This window comes from Pan paniscus, chromosome 2 (genome assembly GCF_029289425.2).
Source record: "Pan paniscus chromosome 2, NHGRI_mPanPan1-v2.0_pri, whole genome shotgun sequence".
Classification (NCBI taxonomy): domain Eukaryota; kingdom Metazoa; phylum Chordata; class Mammalia; order Primates; family Hominidae; genus Pan; species Pan paniscus.
The window spans coordinates 16118784-16132194 of NC_085926.1; positions in this window are offsets into that span (position 1 = coordinate 16118784).

The window sequence follows — 13411 nt, forward strand, 5'->3', positions numbered from 1 at the left end:
CTCAAACAGCGTCTACTACAACCCCTTCTTCATACAGAATGAGGGCACTGAGCCTTGGAAGAGGTTATGCAATTTATCTAAAGTTGCCCAGCAAGGGAGAAGCAGAGTCAGGATCAGGCTTGTGCTTATTTACCGTAGAAGCACTTCTCTATTCACTTGGAGGACTGTGTTCATTGCCTGACCCTTTCCTTATAATCACGAGGCTCCTGAAGAGATATTTTACCAATGACCTGACAAATTTGCCAGGAGAAGGCCTTGAAAGGGTCATTCATCCTCATGTCCACCTCCTGCTTTATTGCAGGACAAAACCAGGACCCTCTGAAATGGAACTTCATCACTCTTCTCTTCAAAGCTTTCTACTACAGTTGAAGTCACAGTTTCTCTTGGGTGCTGTCAAAGAGAAACAGAACCGGACACTAAATTAAAGATTGGGGGACAGGTTTTATTCAGTAAAATTACAGTAGAGGAGGGAACTCAGTATAACCTGAGCTCAAAGAGTATAACTCTATCAAAACAACTTCCATTCCACAATTCTATTTTGAAGCTCCTCTTTTGTAGTAGACATGGTCATGTGCTGGACATACAACAGTGGACAAGGCATTCAGGGTCCCAGCTCTCATGGATCTCACAATTCAGAAGGAGAAACAGACATCGAGCGTATCATTTTAATAATATTTACATAATCACAGTTGGGGCAGTTTTAAGAAATAAAAACACAGTAGTGCTCTGATGATCTATTACTGCATAACAAACCATCCTAAAACGTAGTCTTACAACAATGACAATAGATTGCATAGTATTGAGCAGTCAACAGAGATAGCTCATTCCTGCTCTACTTGGCGTTAGCTAGCATGGCTCAGAAGCAGGGTACTGCTATCATTTGAAGGAAAACACACTCACCTGTCTGGCAGTTAATGATGGCCGGCAGCTGGGACCTCAGCTGGAGCTGTCAGATGGAATACATACACGTGGCCTCTCCATGTGGCCTGGGCTTCCCCACAGTATGGTGGCTGAGTTCCCAGGGTGTGTATCCTGAGAAGGATAGTGGTAGAAACCACATTCCTTTATGACCTAGACTCAAAGTCACACATCGTTGCTTCTGCCCCATTCTAGTCAATATTGCAAACAGAAAGTATTGCACCATTTCAAAGGGAGGGGAAATAGACACCACCTCTTGATAAGGGAATGGCAAAATTTTGGAATAGCATGTAGGATCAAAAGTATAGCTGTGGTGATTTTTTCAAAATACAATTTCTCTCAAGTGTCTGTGAGAAAGCTAAGAACCTATCAGAAGGAATCAAGAAGGTGTTTTTAAGCTGGGACCTGGAGGGCGAATAAGACTAAGACAGATAAAAAGGGAAGGAGTAGGGGAGAGGAGAGAAATGTTCCAGACAGTGGATCCTGGCACAGAATGAGCTTGGCTATAGGAAGAACTGAAAGGAAGCCAATGCGGCTGCAACATTTATAATAAAATGAATGAGCAAAGGTTCATAATAAAAAAGTTGCAGCAACTTGAAAGTGCTTAGTAGGGACCCTCCAGCTACCATCAGGTAATGCCATGCTTAACCAGCCTACACCTAGTCTCTTGGTTACCTCTGCCTGCATAACAAACCATCTCAAACTTACTGGCATACAAGAACAACATCATTTATTTTTATTATTTTCTCTCATGGTTCTGGAGGTTGACGGGATTCAGCCAGACACCTTTCACTTGGGGCCTCTCACGTTGCTGTAGTCAGGTGGTGGCTGGGCCTGGAGTGACCTCAAAGCCTTTCTCACTCACATGTTTGGTACCTGGACTGGGAACACTCAAATAGCTGGAGCTAGACCAGCTGTTGCTGAGCATGCATCTCTTATTCCCACTCTCTCACTCTCTGGTCTTTCCATGTGGTCCCTCCAGCACAGCAGCTCCTGAGTAGTCAAACTTAGAGGGTGGCAGATGACTCCCAGTACAAGTATCCCAAGAAAAACCAGGAGAAGTTGCATGGCCTTTTCTAACCTAGACTTGGAAATCAGGTAGCGTCACTGCTATCCCATGCTATTCACTCAGGTGATCACAAAAGCCTGGCCACTGTCAAGGGGAAGGGACATAGATATATATATATATTTTTTAAATGAAGTTTTGCTTTTTGCCCATGCTGGAGTGCAATAGCACGATCTTGGCTCACTGCAACCTCCACCTCCCACGTTCAAGTGATTCTCCTGCCTCAGCTTCCCAAGTAGCTGGGATTACAGGCACTCAGCCAACAGGCCCAGCTAATTTTATATTTTAGTAGAAACAGGGTTTCACCATGTTGGCCAGGCTGGTCTCGAACTCCTGACCTCAGGTGATCCACCCGCCTTGGCCTCCCAAAGTGCTGGGATTACAGGCGTGAGCCACTGTGCCCAGCCGGGACATCGACTTTTTGATGATAGGAGTGTCAAAGAATTTGCAGACATGTTTTAAAACTACAACACTTAGGGTAACCATATAACTCACTGTCCAAAGCAAGATACTTTTGAGAGTCAAAGTGGGCACTTTTCAGGCATGAGCTAGGACTGTCCTTGGGAAACCAAGATGTGTGGTCACCCCACTGCCATGCCCACACGAGTGAGAGCACAAGCTCTCTTAAATTCTTTTGTCTTTCCGACATTCATCACGCCATTTGTAAACATATGCTTTACTCGTTGAAATTGGTTTTAAATTTTATTTTCTGTTTCTTTATTTTCTGTTTCTTGCTTTTAGATGATGAATGTTATGTTGAGGTCGCCTTTTCATAATGAATCTGGAACTTGAGAGCTACAAATCTTGCCCAACAATATCTTTCATGCAAGCTGGAACAGCTGCTGGCACTGTGGATATAAGTGCTTAGGATGCCTTCTCTCTTAGATGAGAGAACCCCAAGCAATGGAAGAATTTGCTTCAAGAAATGCTTTTTAAAAATCTCACTTTTTGGCTAAGTGGTAAAAAACACACACACACACAGTGATGACTCATCAGTTGAAATCAAATCCTTCATCCCAAAAAAGTGTTTTTATAAGAAGTGGGTGTTTTTTTCTTTCCCCAAAGGCAGACTGCATAATATTTGGTGCTTCTCTTTTCTGAATAATTTATTCCGTTTCAGTGGAAATTGACAGTTTCAGACTGGAGCCAATAACATTTTATTTTCAGAGCTATGCATGGTACCCCCATTATCCAGGGATCTGCTTTTGCCTACAACCCTAAGGGGAGTTCAGCCATCAAACCGTTTCACACCAACACAATTCCCCTCTTCCTCCCTTCCCTTTGACCAGCTACTAACCTGTTCTTCTGAAGACCCTGGAGCAGAATAAATGCCTAGAGAGAGCATTTGGAGACAGCATCCAGGTATAAAAAAGCATGGCAAGTTTATTGTTTTTCAGGAGCCCAATCACAGAATCAATCCATATCTCCTGACCCAGGTACTCCACTCAGAAGTCTGTTCTTTTCACAGCTCTCCTCTACAAAACATTTTCTTTCTGTTGTTTCTTTCCTAAGACTCTACAACTCTGAAAGAAAGCAACGTGATTCATTTCTGATCCATGAAAGTAAACATCCTATTCCATTCCATTTGTCTTCTTGGAAGCTTCCACAAATGTCTCCTTGCTAGAAAACAAAAATACAAAACTTGTACTCATTTCTGTTCCAGACTGAAATACATGGGAAACTTTTATGGGTCCTGGACTATAGTCTGGCCTTCATGAATTAAGAAGATATTTAAGAGAGATACAACAATAGAGTTAAGACTAGGAAAATAGTTTAAAAAACTTCTCAGGTTGAAAACAGCAGCATCCAACAGCTGCTCAGATCAAGAGTGGGACTAGACTTAGGGTGACCAACTGCTATGGACTGAACTAAAATACATATCTTGAAGCCCTAACCTCTGATGTAATGGTATTATGAGACAGAGCCTTTGGAAGATGATGAGGTTTAGATGAGGTCAGAAGGGTGAGGCCTTCATGATGGGATTAGTGCCCTTATAAGAAGAGACACCAAATACCAGATCTCTCTCTCTCTCTCTCTCTCTCTCTCTCTCTCCCCCCATACCCCACTGTCTAGCACGTGAGGACACAAGAAGAAGGCATCTTTTTATACACCAGGAGGAGAGACCTCACAAGAACCCAATCATGATGGCACCTTGATCTTAGACGGCCAGCCTCCAGAACAGTGAGAAAATAAATTTCTGTTGTTTATGCTGTCCTGTTTAATGGTATTCTGTTACGGCAACCTGAGCTGACTGAGACATTAACGGTTCCAGTTTTCCTGGAATTGAGTGGGGATCCTGGGATGTGAAACTTCCAGTTTTGTAACCTAGAAAGTCCTGGGGGCACCAGGGCAAGTTGGACTGTAGTTCTCTACCCCTGCTGCTCTGTCTCAAAGAGCCAGGGTCTGCCCAGGAATAGGAAGAGGAGGCAAAGATGCCTCAGCCAGGCCTAGAGGTGAAAGCACAAAGCCAGAGGGGCTGTCAGGCAATTAGACTTCTAGGTTCAGAGGTGCTAAGGAGTGCGTGGGACAAAAGGCTCACGGTGATTAAGGTGAACAATATTGTTAACAGTGCAAAAATATTAAGGCAAAACCCCAATCTACAATGAAGTAATCATTTAACTTCGTAAAACAAATTCCACCTGAACTTCTGGAGTCTCTTTCAGGTCCTTCCCAGTGAGAGTCCTTGGGAGTTAGGGGTGGTCTGGGCTTCTAGTCAAATCCTGGGCTTCATTCCTGTTCCTCTCATAGGCTCCAGGACCTCTCTCTCCATCCATCTCAGGGATAGGACATTAATTGTTCAAGCTTCCTTTTTGTCCTTGCTGACCCTGCGTACCCCTACCTGGCTTCAGACCAAGAGGACATGCTCCCTGTGCTACCTTGTACTGAAACGCCTGGCGGGTAGAGGGGGTGGGGAATGGGGGATGGGCAGTTAATAGCATCATGGAGTCTCCTCTCCAGGTCTGTCTTCAAGAAAAAAAAATACCCAAAAGTTGGGAAAAAGGCAAAAAGATGCATGACCTTCACTGTCAAGCTTGCATATGGGCCATGCGACTTTCTAGTAGAATTATTATTTATTCTTGATTCATGATTTTACAGTTCTCACAGTTCTCAAAGGTTAGCTGTTAGTTTGTCGAGAAGCACTAAGATACAAAGAGGTGTTTTTCTTTTTGTTTTTTTTTTTGAGACGGAGTCTCGCTCTGTCGCCCAGGCTGGAGTGCAGTGGCATGATCTCAGCTCACTGCAACCTCCACCTCCGGGGTTCACGCCATTCTTCTGCCTCAGCCTCCCAAGTAGCTGGGACCACAGGCGCCTGACACCACGCGCAAGTAATTTTTTGTATTTTTAGTAGAGACGGGGTTTCACTGTGTCAGCCAGGATGGTCTCTATCTCCTGACCTCGTGATCCGCCCGCCTCGGACTCCCAAAGTGCTGGGATTACAGGCGTGAGCCACCGTGCCCAGCTGATACAAAGAGTTTTTATCCAATAACAGTGCAAATAATTTTTTGTCCTACAGAAATAAAAATGTCTTCTGTTTAGTAGAGAAGATAATCCTAAAGTTTACAGTTTTATTGCTCTGAAGAAAAACAATCAGCTTAGTATCTAACTTTGAGATCTTATTCTACAGTTTTTTCTTTTACTAACCACATTTACATCTGTTTTTCTTATATACGTGGTTCTCCCATTAATGAGTTAAAATAAAACCTTGACATGTACTCATTATGTATTTGTATGAAAATCATGCTTTTTTTTAAAAACATTTTGGAAATTAGACTTTTTGAAGTTCCCCTCACTGCACACCCATTTATCTTTCCCTTTGAACCCACAATGATGTAGTTCTAAGTCACAAGTCCTCTTCATCCTTCTGCCCCACAAACAGAGAAAACCTGGCTCTCCGTCAAGGCTGTGCTGAGTGGCACCTTTGGGTAAAAATTCTTTTAAAAGAGGAATTACAGGCCGAGGGCGGTGGCTCACGCCTGTAATCTCAGCACTTTGGGAGGCCGAGGCGGGTGGATCATTTGAGGCCAGGAGTTCGAGACCAGCCTGGCCAACATGGTGAAACCCTGACTCTACTAAAAATACAAAAATTAGCCGGGCTTGGTGGTGGGCGCCAGTAATCCCAGCTACTTGGGAGACTGAGGCAGGAGAATCACTTGAGCCCGGGAGGTGGAGGTTGCAGTGAGCAGAGATCACGCCGTTGCACTCTAGCCTGGGTGAAACAGTGAGACTCCATCTCAAAAAAAAAAAAAAAAGGAATTACTCGTTGGCAGAGTTATACATAAGAGCAAAATCTGAACACTTAAATGGCCAGAAATAGAAAATAGAAAATTATGGTACATCAGCAGTTAATATTACACAGCTATAAGCATAATTATCATAAAGACTATTGCAGCAACATGGCAAATGCTCAAGCTAACGTATTGTGAAAAAAGCAATATGTAAAATATGAACTGGAAGGAAATCAAACATGAAAATATCTATTAGGAAACTTTATTGGTTTTTTTTCCAAGTTATATTTAATGTAGTTTTTGTCTTTTCAGTGAAAAAAAAAAGTAAAAGAGAAAGTTTAAAACCAGAGGAAACAGAAAATTCATGTGATATTGATATTCCATGAATAGTTATAACTGACATAGTCATGAAATTCTGGTTGGAAACTTTCGTTGAGTAACTGTCCTGAAATCTCCCCGAACTCCCCCATTCCATCACCCCTCACCTCTGAAAACTTAGGAGCTCTGAGGTCACTTACTACTCTGTCATCCAATATCATCACGGCAAGGAAAGACCACGTCCTGTGACCATAGATAGAGCTTGATAGGATAGAACTTGAGGGGTGGGCTTCCAAAGGTTTGTGAGGACACACAAAACCCCAACTCTCAGACCCATGGGCAGGGATATGAGCAGCTCTGCCACAGAGCCCTGGGAGGGCTCTCAGGCACCCTTTTGGGCTGTCAAGTTCCAGCCGCCCATCCCTGCCCTCATGGCCCTGCCCCTGGTGCCAAACATTCTACCTGACTTACCCATATCCACCTGTGGGCCAGAGAAACTCATTATTCAGCCACTAGACCCCAAACTGGGACCCCAGGGCCCTTACCCCTTTGTCCACCTTGCCTTCCCTCTACTCAGAGCATCCACGCCTGACCACAGTGAAACCATCCTGACCATGGCCTAGCTGTCCTTTTGAGGACAGACCTTTCCCTCCCTGCCCTCTTGGAGAAAACCACAAAAACAAATCAGGAGCCAGCTTTGTTCCAAGGGGAATGTTTTCACCCTGCTCCCACTTCATGAAGTTCTTTGGCCCAGAACACAGGAAATGAAGCATTTATGAGGTTTCCCGGAGGTATCCATGCAGCAGGACCAAGTACCTGCCAGCTCCGACCTCACTTGGAGTTGCTTTTGTTTCTCTGGCAGCTAGCGTTCTTAAGCTGGCTCATTTAAGTGTGTGTATTTACAAACAGACTTTACTGGTATTCCTTAAGAAACTGCTTCCTTCTGATTACCCGACTCAGTCTCTATTCAGTGAGTCAGAGTCATATGTTGTTTTATACATTGGTGTATCCTTGGCTATTTTCTAAGCACAGATCCCAAGCATAAGCTCCTGATGGGCAGGGACATGGGTGACATTTCTTTATAGCCTAGCAGCTAACATAGTGCCCTGTATAGAATAAATACCTGTTGGCAAAGTGGAAACAACCCAAATATTCATCAACAGAAGAATGGATAGACAAATTGCGGTTTGTTTGTATAATGAAATGCTACTCAGTAATAAAAAGGAATGAACCACTGACATGCAACAACATGAATGAACCTCAAAAAGATTACATTGAAGAAAAGCCAGACACAAAAGAGTACATACTACATGATTTTGTTTGTACGAAGCTCTAGAACCAGCAATACTCATCTGTATGACAGAGGTCTATTATAGGCTGAATGTTGGTGTATCCCTCCCCAAATTCCTATGTTGAAGCCCTAAGCCCCTGTATAGAAGTTTATTTGGAAATGGGGCCTCCAAGGAAGTAATTAAGGTTAAATGAGGCCCTGATATGATTTGCGTGCTTATAAAAAGAGTCACCTGGCTGGGTGCGGTGGCTGACACCTATAATCCCAGCACTTCGGGAGGCTGAGGCGGGTGGATCACAAGGTCAAGAGATCGAGACCATCCTGGCCAACATGGTGAAACCCTGTCTCTACTAAAAATACAAAAGTTAGCTGGGCATGGTGGTGTGTGCCTGTAATCCCAGCTACTTGGGAGGCTGAGGAAGGAGAATCACTTGAACACAGGAGGTAGAGGTTGCAGTGAGCTAAGATTGCACCACTGCACTCCAGCCTGGGTGACAGAGCGAGACTCCATCTCCAACAACAACAACAACAACAACAACAAAAAAGACACCTGAGAGCTCATTCTTTCCCTTTCCACCAGCATGTGCTAAGGAGAGCCATGAGAGGACAAAGGGAGAAGGTAGCCACCTGCAGGCCAGGAAGAGAGCCCTCACCAGAAACTTGACTGGCCAGAACCTTGATCTTGGACCTAGAGTTCAGAACTATGAAAACTAAATTTATGTTGGTAAAAGCCTCCTAGTCTATGGTATTTTATTATGGCAACATCAAGAGACTACGATCAGAATAGTGGTGTCTTAGTTCGGGCTCCTATAACAAAAATACCACAGACTGAGTGGCTTAAACAATGAACATTTATTTCTCACAGTTCTGGAGGCTGAGAAGTGCAAGATCAAGGCACTGGCAAAGCCAGTGTCTGGGAAGGGCTCTCTTTCTGGTTTGCAGATGGCAATTTTCCTGTTTAATCCTCACATGACAGAGACAGAGGTTGAGAGAGAGAATGCAAGCGTGAGCACATGTGGTCTGGTTTCTTTTCTCTTCCGCTAAGGGCACTAATCCCATCCTGGGAAGCTCCACCTTCATGGCCTCATCTAAATTTAATCACCTCACAAAGGCCCCTTTTCCAAATACCATCACATTGGGGATGGGGTTTCAACATGTAAATTTTGGAGGGATACAAATAGTCCACAGCAAGTAGTTACATCAAGGGAAGTGTTAGTGACTGGCAAGGGAAATTTCTAGGGGGAAGGAAATGTCCTACATCTTGATAGGGTGATGGTCACATGGATATTTACACATGTATGCAAAAAGCATTGAGCTGTACACTTAAGACATGTGCCTTTTACTATCTATGAATGACACCTCAATAAAGAACTGAAAAACCACTGTTGGCAAGAATTTTTTCTGCACTGTGACTCATACCTCCCTAACTGATCAATTTGGGATGAAGATTTATGAAGCACCCACTGTGTACAGATTCTGGCAGTAATCACAGGTATAGCAAGAGCGGGGAAAACAGCAGCAGCCTTGGTCCCTAGTTCTCAAGGAGCCTTTTTCAGCTCCACAGATAATAATATCTGGACATTCTTAAGTCACAGCCACTGAGCCAGATTGTATCAAATGCTAACAGCTCATTAAGAGACTTCTTGACACGTGAGAAGCCACATTAACCCCTTCATGCTTCCACTGAGGCAGCTGTTGCCTGGTCCCTTTGAGAGCCAGCCAGACCCTGGGTTGGTTCAGCTGTTGGCAAATACCACCAGGAAAAACAGAAAGGAAATGGAAAGCCAGTGCAGAAAGTATTAATGAGATTTTAAACTGTGCAATTCTGACCTTGAGGACTCCCTACATCTAAGCAAAAGAAGCCGAAAAACAATTTACTCCCACATTTCAGCAGTTGACTTTTCTGTATTGTGCAGTCTTAATGGAGTTGTTAGCATCTTAGGACAAAAATGAGAAAATTTCCCCAGGTGGTTCCCACTCCTTTCTTTCCAGGACTTTGGCAATGCCAATGTGATGTGGCCAGACACCACCTCAGAAGCATTGTAAATTTGGGGCAAGAGCTACACGTTTCTTCCCAGGGAGAAAGGTGCCATTTCCTTTGGTGATACCAGCCTCTTTGCAGTAAAACAAACAAAACAAAACCCCAAAAGTTTGCTTTTATAAAATCACTACATTCTAGAAAAGGCAAACATGTAGCACGTGTGCCATAAACTTTTCTCTTGTGTCCTTAGCAGACATTGTTAATTGATCACAGCATTGTTAATCACTGAGCCCAGTTCCAGAATCAGTGATGTGTTGAGCTGGTTGGTACTAACTTTTGAGAGCCAGTTGTTAAATTTTCTTGCTACCCAGTTGTTAAACATGCCCATTATTAAAAATTAAATTATATGAACTTATAATTAAATGAATTATATGAAAGCAAAGGTAATGGATACACAAAATACATTTCCTAATTATTTTACCACATTTTACTATTACCTATGGTTCTGAGGTTATTTACATCTATAGAATCTGGAAATACTATATAATGATGCCCTACTCTACATCTCTTCCTAACTGTTTAGTGATATGGTCCTGGTAGCTTGAAATAGGCCACAATGACACATTGTTTTACATCACAAAAATTGGCAAATGCTATATGATGTGGGGGTCTGTCCTGCAGACCCTGACCCAACGACAGAGGAATAACATGCACCGACACAGATATTTTGCTTTGTCAGTCCAGCTGAGTGTGGGGAATGCTTACAGACTCCCAGGAGAGTGCTGTAAACAGTTGCGACTGCAGCCCCCACCAGCCAGTGAGACTCGCATTTATTCAGTAAAGATTAATTGACAAAGGCTTGAGACAACACCACTAGAGGGTAATTGACATTGCAGACCTCCCGAGTAGAAAGCAATTAAGCACCTGCGGTAGATCAACGGTTAGTCATGAGTAAACAAGCTAGTAAGATAAACTCCCCCACATTCCTTTGTATCTACTTTAATCTATTTAACTAAAGGTAAAGGGACTAGGCAGCCTTCAGCCAGATCTATTACCGAAGTTATGCAAACTCTCAGGCCTTCCAAGAGGGTCTGTGGCTATTATAACTAAAATTTTTCCCACCAGCCTGACTGAACCCTCACACTACAAGTCAAAGCATCCCTTCTACCAACACTGAGAACTAATTGTTAAACATTTACCAGCACACCACTGCATCAGATGACAAGAGACCCTGCAGAAAGAAGGCAAAGCATGCCAACCCAAACCATGCTGCCTGTGATGGGGGAGGGAGTACTGATCATCATGCCTTTCCAAACAAGACTTGGCATGGAAAAATGTGCTGCTGAGCACTAGATCCAGCCAAGCCTGAAGCCAAAACTGCTGTACATTTTACCAATGAGACTTACCTAGGGGCACTGTTTTCTAACTCTCACAAAGACATCATATGGACTAGCAGCTTGGCCCTGGAAGGGACAGGTAATTATTTTCTCTGGAGTCTTCTGGAAGGGTGCCTGGAGGACTCATCCCAGAGCAACCAGCCAAGGTCAGTCAAAATCAGAAGCAAACATGGGCATAACAGCTGGAGGGGCTGGACAGAGGGGTGCAGCAGAGAGGCCCCTAGAGCTGAGAGGGGTGCAGGCAAGGGGTGAGACTCCAGAGCTGATCTGGAGGTTCTTCCCAGGAACCCGGCCTGGCCATTTGGGGTGGCAGAGGCTAAAAGGCAGAGAGCAGGCCCAGGGCTCAAAGACCCTGCACTCAGAAACGGTAATGGAGATCCTTTTCTCTCAATTTCAGGCAGTGAAACACATGAAGGGGAAAGTCCCCACAATCTGGGCCAAATGGGGGTATCATAGGCAGAATCTCATGGCCTGAAGCTCTGCCTCCAGGGTCAGGAACTCCAAGCTGTTCCCCTCTCAGTTTCTTCTCTCTCTCTCTCTTTTAAATTTAAAGTAGACCTCTGCTCTAAAATATTCAAGACTAATCTGCACTACGTTCCTCTAGGAACTTCTCCTAAAATGCAGATTTGGGAGCTACACCTCTTGGAAAGGTGATTAAGAGGTTTGGAAGCCCCTGAGATACAACCTCTTTATTTTATTGCTGGTTTTTCTGCAATGGCATCACTGCCAAAGGCAGCAGAAGTCAATGTATTGGGGTGGAATGGAGGTAGAAGGGTAGCTTTGGGGCTGTGGTGGCAGGCAGGACAGGCTGCACAATTTGCGGGGCTCAGTGTCAAATGAAAATGTGGGCCCCTTTTTCAAAAATTACTAAGGATTTCAAGGCAGTGATGGCAAAGCATTAAGACATGGGCCCTTCTGACCCCAGGGCCTGTATGTAATGGCAAAGGTCACCCCATGAGACTGGTCCTGGTAGCTAGTCACCAGCTGCCTGTGGAGATCTTATATTATCTGAATATTTATAACCCAAGGGATGCCCACCTGATTTTTAAGGACCAAGGCTGCAGAGAAAGGCAGTGAGTCTTGCTGACCCCGTCCTGACTTGGAAGGAGAGCCGCAGTCCTGGGGGACCCAACAAAGCAGATCTTCAGGGTTTGGGGAAACTTCACTTTCTCCCAGGGTCCAGAGGCTCCAGATCCCTGGCTTGGTACCTGTTTGGCTCTGGAATGGATACAGAAATGTCTTAGGGAGATAGGAACAGAAGTGAAGGAAGACCCCAAATTTGGCAGCTCAGCTACATGGGAGACCACAAGCTGACCGGGTCAACCTCCACAGAGGACTATAATCCCGCCCTGCATCCCAACCAGCCCCGAGTGTCTCAGGCATGACTGTTTCTCATTGGTCAAGTCATCCCCTTTTCACTCTGATCCTGTCCTGAAACAAACAAACAAACAACAAACAAAAAACCAAAAACCAAAAACTAAGAGGATGACCAACTCATCTCAGTTTGCCTGGGACTTTCCTGGTTTTAGCACTGAAAGCCCTGTGATCTGGTAAGCCTGTCAAAAAGGATGGCTCGTCACCCTAGAAACCAGTCATAGCAAATGTCCATAGGAGGCCTCCTTCTGAAAAGGATGGAGTCATTCCTGTGGCCAGGCATCTCCTAAGGTTAATTGGCTAAGACCCAACAATTGGATACAGCAGGTGCAACTCCTTCAGCATCTCCAGGTACATTTTTCTGGGCATTCCCCAGGATCTTACATCAGTCACCATCATGTATAGCAAGGGCATCTTACTAACTGTGACTGTAGTTAGTGATTGGTAACAGCTGCTTTGGGTTTTTTCCACCTGAAAACCCCATCCATGCCCCAGGCAGTGCTTCTCATCTCTGGCTGCACATTAGAATACCCTGGGAGGCCAAGCTTTGTTGTTGTTCAAAATGCCTAAATCATTCTGACACACACCCAGGGTTAAAGGCCCACTGCTCTAGGGCCTAGAACAGTGGACATTTTACTGCACCTTTGTCCAAAACAGCATTCTGAGGTCAGTCAGGCCCTGCCCAGGGTCTCCTTCAGCCCACCTCCCTGCGAGTGGAGGGGGGCTTATACACAGGCATAAATCCTAGATTAAGCATGTTTGCTTTGCAATTTTTTTTTTGGAGGGACAGGGTCTCATTATATTGCCCAGGCTGGTCTGGAATTCCTGGCCTCAAGTGAG